We start from the raw sequence: 19,283 nt of genomic DNA, 5'->3' as shown, positions 1-19,283 counted from the left end.
GCATTTGTCACGTATTTCTCGTGTCATGGTTTTCATCTCTGTCATTTCGTTTATGATCTTCTCTGCATTAATTAGTCTAGCTGTCAATTCTTCCACTTTTTTTTCAAGATTTTTATTTTTATTTTTATTTTTTTTGAGACGGAGTCTCGCTCTGCTGCCCAGGCTGGAGTGCTGTGGCCGGATCTCAGCTCACTGCAAGCTCCGTCTCCCGGGTTTACGCCATTCTCCTGTCTCAGCCTCCCGAGCAGCTGGGACTACAGGCGCCCGCCACCTCACCCGGCTAATTTTTTTGTATTTTTTTAGTAGAGACGGGGTTTCACCGTGTTAGCCAGGATGGTCTCGATCTCCTGACCTCGTGATCCGCCCGTCTCGGCCTCCCAAAGTGAAGATTTTTAGTTTCTTTGCGCTGGGTACGTAATTCCTCCTTTAGCTTTGAGAAGTTTGATGGACTGAAGCCTTCTTCTCTCATCTCGTCAAAGTCATTCTCTGACCAGCTTTGATCCGTTGCTGGCGATGGGCTGCGCTCCTTTGCAGGGGAGATGCGCTCTTATTTTTTGAATTTCCAGCTTTTCTGCCCTGCTTTTTCCCCATCTTTGTGGTTTTATCTGTCTCTGGTCTTTGATGCTGGTGACGTACTGATGGGGTTTTGGTATAGGTGTCCTTCCTGTTTGATAGTTTTCCGTCTGACAGTCAGAAGGACTGTCTGTTGGTCTGTTAGAGATTGCTTGAGGTCCACTCCAGAGCCTGTTTGCCTGGGTATCAGCAGCAGAGGTTGCAGAAGATAGAATATTGCTGAACAGCGAGTGTACCTGTCTGATTCTTCCTTTGGAAGTTTCCTCTCAGGGGTGACTCCACCCTGTGAGGTGTGGGGTGTCAGACTGCCCCTAGTGGGGGATGTCTCCCAGCTAGGCTACTCAGGGGTCAGGGACCCACCTGAGCAGGCAGTCTGTCCGTTCTCAGATCTCAACCTCTGCGTTAGGAGATCCACGGCTCTCCCCAAAGCTGTCAGACAGAGTCGTTCGTGTCTGCACCGGCCCCCGCTCTTTCCCCTATTGGACTGCAGCTGTGTGCTGTGCGCAGAGGTAGAGTCTACAGAGACAGGCAGGCTTCCTTGAGCTGCTGTGAGCTCCACCCAGTTCGAGCTTCCCAGCGGCTTTGTTTACCTACTTAAGCCTCAGCAATGGCGGGCGCCCCTCCCCCAGCCTCGCTGCTGCCTTGCGGATAGATCGCCGCAGACTGCTGTGTTAGCAGTGAGGGAGGCTCCGTGGGGGTGGGACCCTCCCGGCCAGGTGTGGGATATATTCTCCTGGTGTGCCTGTTTCCTTAAAGCGCAGTATTGGGGTGGGAGTTACCCGATTTTCCAGGTGTTGTGTGTCTCAGTTCCCCTGGCTAGGAAAACGGATTTCCTTCCCCCTTGCGCTTCCAGGTGAGGCGATGCCTCGCCCTGCTTCAGCTCTCGCTGGTCAGGCTGCAGCAGCTGACCAGCCCCAATTGTCCGGCACTCCCTAGTGAGATGACCCCAGTACCTCAGTTGAAAATGCAGAAATCACCGGTCTTCTGTGTCGCTCGCACTGGGAGTTGGAGACTGGAGCTGTTCCTATTCGGCCATCTTGCTCCGCCCCCTGTATTAGCTCTTGTTGTTTTGTTTGTTTTTGTTTTGTCGTTTTGAGATGGGGCCTGGGTGACAGAGTGAGATCTTGTTATTTTTTTTGTTGTTACTTTGTAAATTGTTCACTTCTGTAACTTTAAAAAAGTAGACTTTCATAGGTTTTATCTTACCTATTTATCTATCTATATGTCTATCTATCATCTAGTGTTCTTCTATCTTTTGATTCTTTATTTTGTTTTAATGCATCTTGGTCACAAAACTATCAATGTATCAAGTTCTGCCACTGAATAGAGAAAGCCAGCCAACTCTCAGGAGAGGAAAGATTTCTTTCTGGAGTAGAGTTTCTCTAGAGTTTATTTAAAGAACTCCTGGCCGGGCACGGTGGCTCAAGCCTGTAATCCCAGCACTTTGGGAGGCCGAGATGGGCGGATCACGAGGTCAGGAGATCGAGTCCATCCTGGCTAACATGGTGAAACCCCGTCTCTACTAAAAAATACAAAAAACTAGCCGGGCGATGTGGTGGGCGCCTGTAGTCCCAGCTACGTGGGAGGCTGAGGCAGGAGAATGGCGTGAACCCAGGAGGCGGAGCTTGCAGTGAGCTGAGATCCGGCCACTGCACTCCAGCCTGGGCGACAGAGCGAGACTCCGTCTCAAAAAAAAAAAAAAAAAAAAAAGAACTCCTGCAGCAGAATCACCTGAGACATTTGTTAAAATAAAGATTTCTGGGCTCTATCCCTCAGATTCTGATTCAATAGACCTGGGGCAAGGCCCAGTAATATTCTTTCTTTCAGCACTTTAAATATGTCATCCCATTGCCTTCTGGCCTCCATGGTTTCTGATGAGAAATCAGTCCAAGAATCTTCATCTTTTAACATGCTCCCCCAGGTGATTCTTAGGTTCATGAATGTTTAGAGGGTCACTTTTTTTTAAAGGAACTTCACTTCATCTTGCCATTCAGATAACAGAAGTTGAATTCATGAGGGCTTACTTTCTCTCCTTTTCTCTCTTAATGAATTCTATTATTATTGGTTTGTGTTTGAATGAAATTCTTAATACTCTGGTATGATTCATTAATATATGTCCTCCCTCGGGGAAAATCTAGAAGTCCCCCCCTTTTTTAAATAATCTATCTTCATGGGTGTTGGTTTCTTAGTCTGTGAAGCAAGAGCATGGACTAGCAGTGGGCCTTCTTTTTTTTTTCACTATCAGTCACTATCCTCAGCCTATGATTAATGCCTGTTGCTTTATCTGTCCACATGTTCCCCTGCTTTGGGAGTTGTTAATCCCTTTATTCAGGGGTCTATTTCTCTCTCAACTTCCTTTATATGGAGGGGCTACTGTATCCTTTCAGGACCCTCCCACTGGCATAATTTTTTGGTTTATAGGGATAATGCCTGACCCAGGCTGGGCCAATGAGATATTTCCCTGGATTTTTCAACATGAGATTAAATACATCAGATTAGTCTCTGCTATGCAATGAACCTTCGTGTTCCCCTAAATTCATATGTTGAAGCCTAAATCCCCAGTGTGATGGTATTTAGATGTGGTGTCTTTAGAAAGTGTTTAGATCATGAGGGTGGAGCCCTCACGAATAGAAGCAGTGCCCTTACAAAAAACAAACAAAAAAAGACATGGCTGAGGCAGGAGAATCGCTTGAACGTGGGAGGCAGAGGTTGCAGTGAGCCAAGATTGTGCCACTGCACTCCAGCCTGGGCGATAGAGTGAGACTCCATTAAAAGAAAAAAAAGACATAAGAGCTTGCTCTCTCTGTTCTGTTCTTTGAAATGTGATCACATGAGGAGATGGCCATCTGCAAATCAAGCCCTCATCAGGACCTGACCATGCTGGCACCCTGATCTTAGCCTTCCCAGCCTCTAGAACTGTGAGGAATAAATTTCTCCTGTTGGATCCCCCTCATCTATGGTATTCTTTTATAGCAGCCCAAACTGACTGAGACAGTCTGTCTGCCATAGCTAAAACTATGCTCATATTTTCTGCCATGTAGAGAAATTCAATTTCTAATGAGGGAGAACGAAATGAGAAAGAGTAGAACTGATGTGCAGAAAAAAGGCACTGATATGAGATGGGAAGAAGAGGTTCTGACAGCATTTTGTTCCCTGGTTTTAGTCTTCCAAAACTAGAAGCACCCTTGATTTTCCCCACTCTTTCATGGGATACTCAATACGGTCAAATACACTGTCATTTTTACCCACTCTATTTCGAGTTGGATTTCTGCCATTTGCATGCAAAGATTTCTTAACATACAAACTTTCTTTGCTTTTAAAAAAATTTTCTAGTACTACGATTGCCTCCTTTCATGAAATATGGAGTACAAGCTATCAATGGTAAGAATGAAATAAGAAATTGCTTTAAGTTGTATCATAAGTGGCCCATCTTGAAGGCCACTTCAATATCTGAGTAGCAAGACTGCCGTTGGCCGAAACATTTTGTCTCTATAACTAAGACATCAAGAAACTTCAAATGAAGAGAAGGAGATGGAGATCATCTGTGCTCAAAATATAATTTCTAGCTGGCATAAGATTGCATTTAGCAACAATTTATTAAGAATAGTATCATGAACTCTGTCCTGGAGAAAATCCCTGGCCATCCTTCTGACTCTGCAGCATTTTTTTGTTTTTTGTTTTTGTATCTCAACTGCTTCCTTTTGACTTGGAGTCACACTTAAGGAAACAAGAGTCTGTAATCCCAAAATGAATTAAAATAGTTTAAACTTTATGCAATATCTTGATGAAACAAATGTTTAGAAAAAAAGTTATAAACTTGCCTTTTCTCTCTAACCTGTATGGCATCTTCTCTTATACTTTCTCTCCTTCCTCATTCTGAAGTCTCCCAAACTCATAAACACAACCCGTGCAAGGTTGTTTTTTTTCAGTTTTTGTTTTTTTTTTTCTGTTTTTGTTTTTTGGTTGTTGTTGTTTCTTTATGCCTTTCCCTATAATTCTCTACAAGTTCAGAGGTAAATACATTATGTCCATCCAGTTTCTCTGGTCATTCTCACTATTCATCATCCTAATCTGAATAATAATAATAATATCCCAGGGTCAACCAGCAAAGAGAACTTTACCCAGTGGGTGGAGGTGTGGGAGAGGTGGCAAATACTCCATCACTGAAGCTCTTTCTGCATCACTTGCCACATAAGCTGGCCCATGCAAGCTTATAAGCTGAATTCAGGTCTATTGGATAAGGGCATGGCTCTGTTTTTAAACAAATCTTGTTCATCAGCTTTATAAACTGGACTTCCTATACTGAATCAGGCAAAATTGCTTGAAAGAGTAGCTTGTCAGAACCCCACAGATCTTGCGACCTCTTCTCCTGCCCAACCAGGTCTTTTTGGAATAAGAATGATGTAGGGTTGTTTCTCTCTGACCTAAAGAATTGCCTGCCAAATAACAAGCATGTTGTTTTCTTCTTATTACTGAAGAGCTATTACAGAAAAGTCAAGTGCTGCAGGGCCACTGTGCTGTGTCTTTCTTTGAGTGGCTGCCAAAACTAACAGAGATTTTTGAGGAAAACATCCAGCATTTGCCAAGTTTCTTCTTCTCTCCCTCTGTCTAACTAGCCTCTCATGAGTCCTCACCTAACATTCCCTCTCTATCCAGAAGGGGGTAAAAGTTGAGGAAATGCTGATTTCAATTTTATTACACATTTATTCATTCATTTTAAAATTTCATAAATTTTATCCATGAGCCAGATATTGTTGTAGGCTCTGAAAGTAAAAGAGGGAATTAACAGGCAAAGTACCTGCTCCCATTGCATGTATATTCTAGTGGGAAGAGCCAGAAAATAAACAAGCAAATAAGTAAAGAGAAAAAAGATTATGATATACTATGAGCATATAAAAGTATTGATGCCATAATTTTGGGGGTTGCAGCTACTTCCATTTGGGTGGCCAAGAAAGGCCTCTCTGGAGAGGTGATATTTGAGCTTAATATTGAGAGGAACCCTGTTCTGTGATAATCTGAGAGAATATTGTTCTAGAATCTATTATGTACAAATCCCTGTGCTGGGAACATTAAGAGGCAGAGAGTTAGGTAAGAAGAAACCTGACACCCACAGATACCAACATAAGAATTGGTTAGTAGAAGTTGTGAGATATCATTGTAAGCCAGTAGATTATGAGAAACCCTAAATTAAAAATCTAAACCCTAACTGAAAAAGAAAGACATAAATACAGCACCTGGATTAGGGGAGGGAAGGTGGCATGTACGCTGCTTATCTTCCTTAAGGAATGACACGTCCCATTCTCGGAAATGGCATAGAACCACAAAAGCCTATGGAATCAGATATGTGAGTTTTGAAACAATCATTGTTCCATTTGCTTAAGATGGCCTAAAAATTGCAAATGTATTGTCTTTCTAGAAAGTAGCAGCAGAGAAAAGTGAACAGGACTTTGATAAGCTTCATTTAATGATGGCATTGCTGTCATGCCATCTCTGCCTGGTGGTATTTATGGGGGAGAGCTTTCTCTCCCCTGGTTTCTCCTTGTGAGAGGGATCAGTCACACTTCCCCACCCTCGAATTCAAACTCCTTAGGGGGAGGAGGAGTGATCTAAGTGGTGATTATGGGATGAGGGGCTGGCAAAGTGTGTTCAGTCCTGCCCTCTTCTTTTGGGGGGTCTACTCATCATTCTGGTTTGCTCCTTCACACTGTATGTTTTTCAGGGGCAGGCTGCAATCAGGAGGCCTGAAGTTGCTTAGCACTGCCTGTGGCTGGGCAGGTAAGCTCTGTTTGAGATTTAGGATTAGGAAGCCATATTTTTCATTATTAACTTTATCAGTAATAAAGCTAGTATTTGAATGTCCATCTGCTTTTTCTTCTCTATTTCTCAGTGGTTCCAAACTCGGATGGGAAAAAAGTAGTGCTATTTATTTGGCCTGTCTCAAAATCCCTACAGGATTTTCTTCATTTGCCAACAGATCTTGCTTGTCCATATTGGACTCAAGTCTTCCTGGTTTTCTATTAATTAATATTCCATTTATTAACACCCTTATTTTAATATTTTAGCCACGGATGATGATGAATTATTTATTGAAAATGGTAATTATCTGAAAATGATTTAAAAAGAGAAGCTTTACTCTCATTAGCAATATCTCACTGTCTAAGAGGATATCCTATAACTGTAGGAGAAACAGTTATACCTTAGGGCAGAGTTTTCCAAACCATATGTCAAAACTCATTCAGCCATAATAACAGTTTAATGGGTCACGGCAGCACTTTAAAACAAAAAAATAGAATATAAACTATGAGACTATATCGCACATAGAAGATGAATGATTTTTTTGCTCTAATTGTATTTGTGTTGAGTGTGTGTGTGTGTGTGTGTGTGTGTGTGTGTGTCTCAGAGGGGGGTATTTGGTAACAACATAAAAAATAGTTTGTGGCAAAAACAAGCTAGTCATTTTCCAATGAGCACACAAATAAGCAACATCCCACTGCCTCTTTCGTTCTTAGGAATGGTTGTATGCCCGAGTTTTAATTAACAGCATACCAGTGACAGTTATGAATGTCCCTTCTAGATCTGGTTCATAAAAATCTGCCGCACAGTTCTCTACTCTCCTTCTCTCTTTTGATATACCACCTGGAGTTTTAATACTGAACCCAGAACAACTCGGGAAACTATATGTTGAAGATGGCAGTCTTCATCAATATGAATCTGAATGGTTGTGTGGAACAAACACCTTTACCACCTCCCCTCCTCACCCCCAGCACCAATGGAACCCTGTGAGAATAAGAAAAGGCTTCTAATATGGTAAGCTACTCAGATTTGGGGGTAGAGGGGATTACTTACTACAGTAGATAGTGTTACCTTAACAAATAAATCATTCTTAGTATTCTTGTAAAAGCCACTATGAGCGCTTTAATTATTCAGGACCCTGGACAGTGACACAATAGTACCCCATCACCCACTCCCATGAAATAGGACTATCAGGGTAAGCCTGCAAATTCTTGTAATGTATGGCAAGTCAGACTGATATCTCTCTTCACATGTCACCTTACTGACACCAAGGCCATCGTATTTGTTGAGTGGAAGGAATATAAGTACCTTTGGTTGGAGTTTTCACAGTCAGATGAAAAGTGAGAAGACCACATTAAGTTGGGAGCCAGCATAAACAAAAACGTGAGATCAAGGAAACTAAGTGCACTTGGTTACAGTCAGCCCATTCATACTACTGGAGCACAAAGTTTCCCTGCTGTATAAGGTAGTTATCACATTTCACAGATGAGGAAGCTAAAGCATGGAGAGGTCAAATCATTTACCTAAGATTTCACCAGGTTATGGCAGAGCCACAGTTGAACCTAGACAGCTTGAAGTTGTAGTCCTGGCTGCTAGCCATAATGCCCTAGATGGTTCATCTATTGTTAATGGCCTCAGCAGCATGCAGGATATTAGAAACATTTTGCTTTCAATTACCAAGATATGGGGGCTGCTACTGGGATTCAGACACTGGTATAAATTCCAACTTTATATTAATATATGTCTCTATTAAACTTAACTAGTTCATAATGCATACTTAGGAGGGAACATGGTATGGGGCGGGAGTAATAAACACTTTCTAGAAGAAAGCCCTCTTCTTCAAATGAAATCTCAGGCAAAAGCCCAATGTTCAACACAAACAGAAGCAGAGATGCCCTGGTTGGAGCAGGGATAGACAGCCTGGGACCCCACGCTGCCAGGCAGCCACTCATACTAACCCTTCTCATGTCACCCAACGCCTTTGTGGCACACAATTTAAAAACCACCAGTACAGAGGATAGAACATAAACATTTGGGTTAGACAAGCCTACCTGCTTGTTTGCTTGCTTGCTTCATCTTATTTAGTCACTCATGTATTCATTGCTCATAAATATTTATTGAAGACCATGTGCTGGGTGCACTGATTTGAATCCTGGACCCACAGCTAATCAGTTGTATGATTTTAGCATCTTTCTTAGTCATATTGGGCTTTATTTGCTTTCTTTGAAAATATACCATACATCGTGATAACTGCCTCACAAACCTTCAGGATCACAAGAGAGAGCAGTGGTATATGTGGTATTCAGGGAGCTCCTGGCCTTTAGTGAGTGTTCTCAGTGAATATTTGTTCCTTCTTCACTTCCTACGATGATCTTCAAAGTATGATGTAATTCAGAGAAAAGTCATTTTAAATATATATCTAGTACACACACACAAACACAGAAACATTTTTAAAACAGCTCTACATGTTCCCATTCCTTGTGGTATACTTTGTTTCAAACCTATATGAAACTTTGACAGTCTTCTTCTTTGTTCCGCTCTCACCCTCAGCTTAATATCATTTCTCAGTTCCTGTTCTCGGACACAGCAAGAAACCGCCCTTTCTACCAATCTTCTTCTCATTTTCTCAGTCTGAACTTCCCCAACTTATTCTCTCAGAGTCTTCTCCAGATTAGCTGATCCCAGATTCCCTGTTGGCATCTGCTGAGCCACCCCTACTTAAAACAAAAAAACAATTTCCAGAGATTGAAAAAAATTACTTTTCTTTCCAGAACATCCAGAATCTTCCAGTTGTCAGAGGATTTCACCCTCATTTCTTCTGGATAGAATGTGTTTCTTCAATGCTGGTAGAAGACTAAACTTGACCTGGCTTTGCAAATGGCCATTAATGATGGGGATGAGTACTAAGCAGACTTTCAACAGTTTCCCAAGGAGCAGGAATTTTCAACTAGCAACCACTATCGAATTTTTAAACTTATATCATTTAAGTCAGCAAAGAAAACTACACATTTCAAATTTTCTCTAAGGCCAAACATTTCATTCATTAGACAGATCATGTAATGGCTATGAATGGAGGCTCTAGAGCTAGACTTCCTGCATCCAAATCCCAGCTCTCTCTCATATTAGCTGTGTGAAAAATGAGCATATTAACAGTGCCTGTCTCGTCATACTCTTATAAAGTATAGTTACAATCATTTTAAATGGTTATTACATTGCTTTGTGTACAAAAAACACTCAATATATGTTATCTATTATTGTCATTATCATTATTTTAAAATAGTGTTCTGAAGAGTGTTTTCAGAGCTCTGGTAGCGGATGAATAAATCTCAGGCAAATTATAAGAAATAAAACATTTGCCAGGGTCTATGTAGGAGAGCGAAAAATGAAAAAGACAGGCTCTTTACAGATTCCTTTAGCTCTCACCATGAAGCAGGAAGATTGTATTCACATCCTTGGATCTTTTCTACCTTCTCTCTAGTGTTATGGTAAGCATACAATCATGATTGTGGAATAAATGAAAGAGAATGGATGGAGGAATGAATGAATAAATGAATGAGTGGGTAAGCAAATGAACAAACAAGCAGATCACTGGTAATGGAATAAACTAAGTCATGTTCCTTTCCATAGTCTTTGATGTTCAGTTTATCATACTTCACCCAAATACACAGGTCTGATGTGCTCCACTGTCTTTCAAATGAAGAATCCGATTGTTCACTATATATTGTCCCTCATCTTCCACCCACACAAACCAAAAATAGGGTTCTTGGCTTCCAGCTGTGCTTTCTGGGCTTCTTTGTGATTTTTCCTGGCATCCTCTTGGTCTGCTCCATTCTTGGCCTCGGTTTCCAGGAAGGCACAGCAGGATCCCACGTGTCTGATATAGAAAAAGACAGTCCTAGCACCGTCCTGGGAAGCAACAAAGACAGTGCTGTAAGAAACACATATTCACCCATTCAAACCCAAAGAATGGACTCGGAGACACGAAGAATAGCCGAAGTGAGACTTTTAATGGCGGTCTTGCAAGATCAGGTGTCTGGTAGACAGATACACCCTAGGCAGTTACAGCAGGTAATTTACCTCCTGGCATGCAAGTCCCTCCCCCAGTTCCTCATTGGTCGAGTACTATGGGGTTACAATCTTCCTGGACATCACCTAAGTTTCATCATCCCCCTTATAAGGTTATACCCTGGTCTCCTCCCCACTTAAGCTTTGATTTCCCAGTAACGAAACTTTCTTCCCTTTTACGGGCTGACCCCTCCTCTACATTCTGTTTGCATATCGTGACCTTCTAGATGCATGAGCCGTGCTGTTTGTTACATCCGCAGGCTGGCTGACAGTACTTAGATTTATCATGCCTTGAAAATGAGCCATTTAAAATGTTTTCTCACAGTGCCTTGTGGCTCTGCTTTTCAGAAAGACTGGAGGACACTAATAGTCACAGGAAGACTAGGACATCCATGGGTAGCAGGCCTGAATTTTCTGGCAAGAAACCTTGGACTCAGGTTTCAAAAGGGAGAGAATTTCCATGTGAGATTGCAGAGTGTTAGCATATCTGCTGGATACTTCTCTTGTATATTAACTCAGCTAATTGTAAGCCCCATTTCTAACATGGCAGTGACATAATGCACCATTTTCTAGTGGGATGAGACAGTGTACAGTATATATTTTCAGAAACCTGTCAGAGTGACCTGATACAGGGACTTCCTTTAAGTTTTCCTAATACACTGGAAGTGGAAAGGGGCAATGTTTGCAATTTGGTCAGATAGAAGTAGATAGTAACAATGCGGTTGAGCATAGAACACAGTGAATTCAAATTGTAGCAATAGTAACACCCTATTGCTATACTTAAGTGTCATTTCTTACAGCTGCCAAAGAGGAAGTGATAACTTAGCACAAGGTGTGAAAAGGAGGAGTTGTCAATAACTATATATCAAAGTGGTATGTCAACTGTTGAGTGCTTCACTATTGTGTTAGTTTAATGGCTTTTATTTTTATTTATAGAATTTTTAAATGATGAAAATCTAGTATGTAGAGTTACCTATATGACTGACAAGCCCAGTCAAAGTTACTTTGACACACTGACTCCCACAGCATAAGAGGGATCAATGTAAAGTTCTATCCTTAGATCCAAAGATCAGTTGCACAAATGAGGCTATAAATTACAGCTATTTGGAGAGCTGTCTTAGGCTCAGACAATCTGGATTTGAATCTCACTCCCACCACTTATAGTATTGAGCAAACTATTAGACCTCTATGAGCCTCAATTTCTTCATCTGTAACATTTGGTCAATTATTCTAGCCTTGAAGGATTATTCAAGGATTTTGTAAATTAACACTTATTAAGTGCCTGGAACTTTAGTACATGGTCAATTATTTATCATCCCTCGCTCTACCCTCCACTGGGCAGAGGATCCTCTAGGACATCCCAAGCAGAGGGCCTCCTGAGCTCCAAGAGAGGTCACACTCTTGTTTTTCAATCTCTATATCAAAGACAAGGTGAAGGGAAGCAGGAGCCTGTCTCATCTCCATTTCATGTTGTGTTTTGTTTCACTTCCCCCTAATAATTATCTGACTTAGGATTTTGACACTTGGCCATTGTTCGGCCTATTCTCTATTTCCATTCTGATTCTTTACCTCTCTCTCCGCAACATCCTTCCTGATGTGTCCTTGGTATTTGCTGCAGACAATATTCCTCCCGATATGTCCTTGGTATTTGTCTCTCCTTGGGGAGAAAGTTGAGATAAGGTAATCAGCCCTTAGGACTAATGCTAATATTGCTTTAGTGATTCCTTGCAATAAGATTGTTAAGCTTGTTTTAATGTTACCTTTAATAACTTCCTCTCCTGTAGCAAAAAGAAGCACAAAATGATGATGGTGGCAGTGGTAAGGGTGTGAGTTGCCAGGAAGAAAGAAAAAAAATAAAATAGAATTGTAGCATAGGTATAGTATATATGGAATTTTGTAATTTCTACGAGTGCAATTATAGAAAATATAGGTAATTTAAATCCACAAACAACTATAGCTTGAATTATATTTTTCTCTATAAAACTTTTACTCAGACCACATAAAAGTGTTCATGATAGCTGTCTATTCCAAAGAATGCATGCAGTGAGACAGTGTATGGCACAGGAGGAAGTATGGGGGATTGAAAATTGAAGACTTGGGTTCCAGCTGTGGCTTTGCCATTGACTATCTGTGTGACCTCAGGTAATTTACTCTCTCTGGGCCTCAGACTTCTCATCTGTAAACTGGCAATAGTATTACCTGTCAGTGTGTGAGGATTAAACGAGAGAATGTGTACAAATTGCCTGGCACTGTGAACAGACCCCTGTATGGGTCCTAGCACCTTTATTAATAAATTCAGGATAACACAACCTGCCTTGAGGACCTCAATGCTTCTGAAAATGAGGACATGCTTTGAAATAGCCCTACGAATGTAAAGTATTCTTGGATTTAACACAGGAAGGTCAGCTGACTCATAGCCCATACTCAGCAAATGTCTAATGAGAGTAATGATGAGATGGTAGAATCTGGGGAGCTTTTGAATTGGTATCCCTGAGAAGTGTGAGCTTTGTGAAGAGTTCCCTGGTACATTTGTTGATGTCTGCTTCATTTGAGTTTACATTCAGGTGATCTCAGAACCTCAAAATGAAGTCGTGAGCTTGATAACAGTTTATTGTGCTATGCTTAACCAAGTTAAAAACCATCCTTTCGGTTTCTGATTTTGTGGAAAAAGAGGAAGCACCATGGATCTACAGGGGCTTGGGCCTGAGGCTCCAGCAGGGGAAACATGGGCATAAATGGCATAGAAATTACATTTTGAGGCCTGGGGATCCCATAGTGTCAGGGAGAAGGCTAGACTTGTGCCTGTGCTTGCACCTGGCATAAAGTTGGTACTGAATGAATATTTGTGCCATGAAAGAAAAAAAAGAAAGCAAAATCTGAGCTAATGAGGATGCAGTACACTCTCTGAGAAATCAGTAGAGCTGAGTTTCATGAATTTTATAATTTTATAAATACTGTATTTAAGAATAACTACACTAGAGAATGGCCAACCGGTTTGGCAATTTTATTTATAATAATGGCCATAGTTTATTAAACACTATGTAAAAGTCCAGCACTGTACTAAGGACTTTACACATATTATTAAATTTAATACTATAACCCTGTGTCAAACCAAACCTCTATTGGTTATCCATACTTTAGCCATAACCTACTTCTTACTTGGTAACAAAAGCCTGATTTTTTTTCTGAGTTGCAATGTTCCCAACCCAGGATATGAGTTCTGGTTGGTCTAAACCAATAATGATAACAATTCCCCAATTTCCCAGCTCCTTTCTATAAGAATTATCATATGCCCTGTTTCTGGCTAACAGGAAATCTAGTACAGAGACTACAGAGAATCCATTTTCTTGATAAAAGGAAACATATGATTTCTTTGAATATAAATGTGATATCTGGAGCTAACATATGGTTTCTTTGAATATAAATATGATATCTGGAGCTACATCAGCCATTTTGCAGTCATGAGGCAATAAGAATGAGGCAAAGGCCAAAAGAACTGGGAGACAGCATTGAGGTACTGATTCAACACAGTTAGCCACCTCTTGCAGAGCTCTTGTTAAGTGAGAGAAACTATACTTCTTTCTGTTTAAGCCACTGAAGTCATATTGCTTTACCTGGAACCAAATGATGCAAACTCTGTGATGTAGAATACTGTCATTCTCATTTTTAGATAGAAAAATAGACTTAAGTAAGTAGCCCAACATTACACAAGTGCTAAATTGTGCTATTAAATTCAAGTCTAGCTTTATCCAAATTTAAAGCCTATCTTCTCAACCACTATGCTGTGTTTAAACTATCAGTATTGCTAATCTAATGTATGTTTTTGAACCCTGGGAATTCTAAAAGATAGAAAAATGTAGGGCAGAGGAAAAAAAGGAAAGCAAGTTCCCACAGACTTTGCTGTGGGGTTTGGACGTTTTCAAATCTGGGATGCTGATCTCCAGGAAGAGGCTGGAATGGTCCTGCAGACTTACTTGGTATCACATTTGGAAGTTTCTTCAGCAGCAGAAGGAGACAGGGGGTGCCCACATGGGGTGAGGTCAGAGAGTAGAGTCAGCAACTAGGATTGAAGTTTTGAGGTGCAGGCTTTGCTGGCTTCGTAAGGAAATATGAAGCAATGCTGGAGAGCTAGCCACGGAGCTAGATAGAGACTCAGCCTTAATGCTGACTTAATGGGCATTGGCCATGTGCCTATATCCCCTGCACAGAGTTAGGAAGCATGGCAACTCAGAAAAGATGCAACAGGAGCCAGGGAATGCGACTTGCTTGTAGCATGCTTATCATGTAAGCAGAAAGAAAGGAGGATCTGCCTGAAAAACATACTCAGGGATGCATATCTTGGGGAAAGACACTTTGGGTCTGCCTAACGGTTATGGAAACAACTGAATCTTGCACTCCCAGCATTTTCCAAAGAAGGGTAATGATACATTCATTCAACCCTATGTCTACCGCACTGGAAAACAAAAATGAATAGGTTTCTGTACAATGTGCCAAATGTTGAATTCGACACTTTATGTATCTTATTGAATTTTTACTACAACCCAGGAAGGTAGTTGTGTTAATATTCTTGAGTTGTCAATTTTAAAAAAATTGAACCGCAGAGACATTAAGTAACTTTTCCAGGATGCACAGCTGGAAAATGATGGGGTTGGAATTCCAGCCTAAGTTTACCTGTTTTTAAAGCCCAGGCTGCACTACACCAACTCCAAGGAAGCTCACAGTAGAAGGAAACAGACATATGTTTCTTCTGTACTACAGACAGAAGGCAATTAATATCTAATCTCAACACTTTGGGAGGCTGAGGCAGGAGGATCACTTAAGGCCAGGAGTTCGAGACCAGCCTAAGCCACATAGCAAGATTCCATCTGTACAAAAAAATTTTTAAAAATTAACTAGGCATGGTGATGTGAGCCTGTAGTCCCAGCTGAGATGAGATGATTGCTTGAGCCCAGGAGTTCGAGGCTGCAGTGAGCCATGATTGTGCCATTGACCTCCAGCTTGGGTGATAGAATGACACCCTTTTCAAATAAATAAATAAATAAATAAATAATAAATAAATAAATAAGTCAGGAGCTCAGTTTGCAAATGTTGAGTTAGTGTTATCAGTAGGATATTCAGATAAAGGTATCCAAGAAACTCTTTGTTATAAGAATTTGGGTATTGACCAGGAACCACAGGCTGAAATCCTAACATGGTTGTCATCAGTATAGAGAATTATTGATTCCAATGGGGTAACAGAGGTTTAAGGATGAGAATATCTATTGAGAGGAGAAGTGGGCTATATTAATGAGTTCACTAATGTGAATGCTGTTATGTTGGTCCCCAATGAATCACATTTCCCAGTATTCATACTCTTGTGAAGTTTTTCCCTTTGCACCTGGCCTGGCCCTGTGACCTGCTTTAAGCAATAAAATGCTGAGACTGTGATACTCTGAAAGTCTAGGGCTAACTCTTAAGAAGGGCCAGCAGCTCTACTTTGGTGCTTAGGCTCTGAGGGAAGCCAGCTGTTATTCAAGAAATCTGAACATCCTATAAAAAGTCCAACCCAGTCATGTGAAAAGGCCACACAGAGAACCAAGGCTCTCCTTAGAAAGCCTAATATTAAGATAGACTAACATTCTATCTTTCCGTTCATATAATTCTTAGTTCTGCTGGCCAACAGCTGCAGCTGAGTTCCTAGTCAACAAACAGCAACAACTGCCTGCCATGTGAGTGAGAATGTCTTGGGATTTGATCTTCCAGGCCCGTTGAGCCATGCCAGACAATGCAATCAATGTAGGGCAGAGATGGGTTCACTCCACTAAGCTCTGCTCAAATTTCAGAATCACGAGCAGATAACTAGAATGGTGGTATTTTTTAAGCCATTAAGTTTCAGAGTTCATGATATAGCAATAAATACCCAAAACAAGTATGTACCTTGACTGATATGTATATGAGCCTGTTTATCTCCATAGATACACGCTTGCCTGGGGCTATTATTTTTTCCTTTTGAAGACTCTCTTAGAAACAGAACTAGAAGATAATTGGAGAGTCAGGAAGATGAAGCCTCTCAGAAGCTGTGATCAGTTTGTTTTATATTTTAAAATATAGCCTGTTATTTATAGGTCATGGTTTAGCATCCTGATGTTCTCTTTCAAAGTGCTAACATCTAAAAATACCTATTTTGTAGAAAAATGAAATTATATGTACCGGTTTCATTAATGTTAATATCCTTTAGTTACCAGGGGAATTATGAATAATTTTTAAAAGAAGCAAAGAAATGAAAACAAAACAAGAGTTTCAAAGGAGCAAGGGGCTTAACCTGCCTCCATTTACAAGATCTTTCACTGAACTTCTATGTGTGTGACTCACATTTTGTCGTATTTTACTAACATTCTATCTTTCAGTTCCTATAATTCTTTCAGTTCACCTGGCAACTTGAAGTATTTATTATGTCTCATCGTATCAGTCATGTTTAATTATATAGCAGTACGGCCTCCGTGAAAAAAGATACACATGATAGAGCCTGACTTCCAATTCTGGTTTGACCTAATCTTCTTACCATGAAACTAAGAAAATGTTCTCTGAACCGCATTGCTGTTAGATGGGGAAAATAATTTTGTCAGGCTGCATGTGGTTGCCTGTGCCTGTAAGCTAAGATTGCACTACTGCACTTCAGCCTGAATGACACAGCAAGACCCAGTTTCTTAAAAAACAAAAAAGTATTGTCTAGAGATACATTTTCAAAACCATAGCCACTATCTATAGGCAGCACTGAGAATGTGAAATGTGATTGCTCTGAATTGAGATGCTCTGTAAGTATAAAATACACACTGATTTCAAAGATTTAGTATGAAAAAGATATAAAATATTTAATTAATAACTTATATTAATTATATGTTGATATAATTTGGATATATTAGATTAAGTGAAATATATTATAATTAATTTCAGAGGGGCATGGTGGCTCCTGCCTGTAATCTCAGTGAGTTGGGAGGCTGAGACAGGAGAATCACCTGATCCTAGGAGTTTGAGGCTGCAGTGAGCTATGATCACACCACTGCACTCCAGCTTGGGCAACAGAGCAAGACCCTGTCTCTGAAACAAATACATAAATAAAATTAACTTTATCTTTTTCTTTTACTTTTTTAATGTGGCTATTAGAAAATTTTAAATTACATATGTGGTTCACCTTTGTGGCTCACATTATATATGTATTGGATAATACTAGTCTAGAGCACTAGGCTAAAGTTATAAATAGAGATGCAGAATTGTACGTTCAGGCTGATACTACCACAAAAATATCAGGAGATTTCACATTAACTGACCCCCTTATTGTGGCCTGACAATCCTAGTGGCTTCAGTGGCTATACTACACAGTTCCATTCTGATTAAACTATTAACCCCATCAGTGGCTCCATCACCTTCCCCAAAGCACTTCTATTCCCACTATGAGGAAATTGAAAGCTATCAGAGAGGGACTTTATCAACTTCCACAAAAAACCTACAAATGCATTTTTAAAACATTGTTAAAAGATCATTAACTGTCTATGCAAAAATAATAATGCACTGAGGAGTTTGTAACATATGATGAAGTAAAATATGACAACAATAACAAGGGGCTGGGAAGGGGAAAATGGAAGTATTCTCTTGGAAGGTTCTTATACCATAATAATATCACTTGGATACAGACATTGATGAGTTAAAGATATATAGTACAATGGAGAAAGGATAGTTTTATCACCAAATGGTGTTGAAACGACTGGATATACATATTGAGAAAAAAAAACCTTTGAACTTTATCTCACAACATACACAAAAATTACTTTGAAATGAATCAAACCAGACTATAAAAGCTCATGTTATAAAACTGTCAAGAAAATATAAGGAAAAATCTTTGCAACCTTGTGGTAGGCAAAAATTTCCTAGGTAGGCAAATCATAAAAGAAAAGGTTGATAAATTAACATTTATCAAAATAAAAATTTTGATTCTTTGAAAGGTACCATTTAGAAAATATGTAAAGTAAGCCTACAGCCTAAGAAAAATATTTACAATACATATATCTCTGACAATGGACTTGTATACTAATTATGTAATTACTTTTTTATTTTTTTTATTTCAATAGTTTTTTGGGGAACTGGTGGTGTTTGGTTGCATGGAAAAGTTCTTTAGTGGTAATTTCTGAGATTTTGGTGCATTTGTCACCTAAGCAGTATACACAGTATCCAATGTTTAGTGTTTTTTTTTTTTAATTGTTATTATACTTTAAGTTCTAGGGTACATGTGCACAATGTGCAGGTTTGTTACATATATATACATGTGCCAAGCTGGTGTGCTGTACCCATTAACTCATCATTTCCATTAGATATATCTCCTAATGCTATCCCTTCCCCATACCCCCACCCCACGACAGGCCCTGGTGTGTGATGTTCCCCTTCCTGTGTCCAAGTGTTCTCATTGTTCAGTTCCCACCTATGAGTGAGAACATGCGGTGTTTGGTTTTCTGTTCTTGTGATAGCTTGCTCAGAATGATGGTTTCCAGCTTCATCCATGTCCCTACAAAGGACATGAACTCATCCTTTTTCATGGCTGCATAGTATTCCATGGTGTATATGTCCTATATTTTCTTTATCCAGTCTATCATTGATAGAAATTTGGGTTGATTCCAAGTCTTTGCTATTGTGAATAGTGCCGCAATAAACATATGTGTGCATGTGTCTTTATAGCAGCATGATTTATAATCCTTTGGGTATATACCCAGTAATGGGATGGCTGGGTCAAATGGTATTTCTAGTTCTAGATCCTTGAGGAATCGCCACACTGTCTTCCACAATGGTTAAACTAGTTTACAGCCCCACCAACAGTGTAAAAG

At 40.1% G+C, this 19,283-nt stretch overlaps 1 long non-coding RNA gene across 3 annotated transcripts in view; it reads right to left on the bottom strand.

Annotated features, from left to right (window-relative positions):
- Positions 1-9,980: 9,980 nt before the first annotated feature.
- LOC117081651 overlaps positions 9,981-19,283 on the bottom strand; it is a 72,015-nt gene continuing 62,712 nt past the window's right edge. For all 3 annotated transcript variants that reach the window (XR_004436231.1, XR_004436232.1, XR_004436233.1), the window contains 2 exons: positions 12,001-12,088; positions 9,981-10,272 (listed from right to left, as the gene is read on the bottom strand). This is a non-coding gene — a long non-coding RNA (uncharacterized LOC117081651). The remainder of the gene's footprint in view (positions 10,273-12,000; positions 12,089-19,283) is intronic.

Source organism: Trachypithecus francoisi, unplaced genomic scaffold, assembly GCF_009764315.1.
Source record: "Trachypithecus francoisi isolate TF-2019V2 unplaced genomic scaffold, Tfra_2.0 Lachesis_group8, whole genome shotgun sequence".
In the NCBI taxonomy this organism is placed as follows: Eukaryota; Metazoa; Chordata; class Mammalia; order Primates; family Cercopithecidae; genus Trachypithecus; species Trachypithecus francoisi.
The sequence above is the reverse complement of the archived record's forward strand: the minus strand, read 5'-3'. Positions and strand labels throughout refer to the sequence as shown.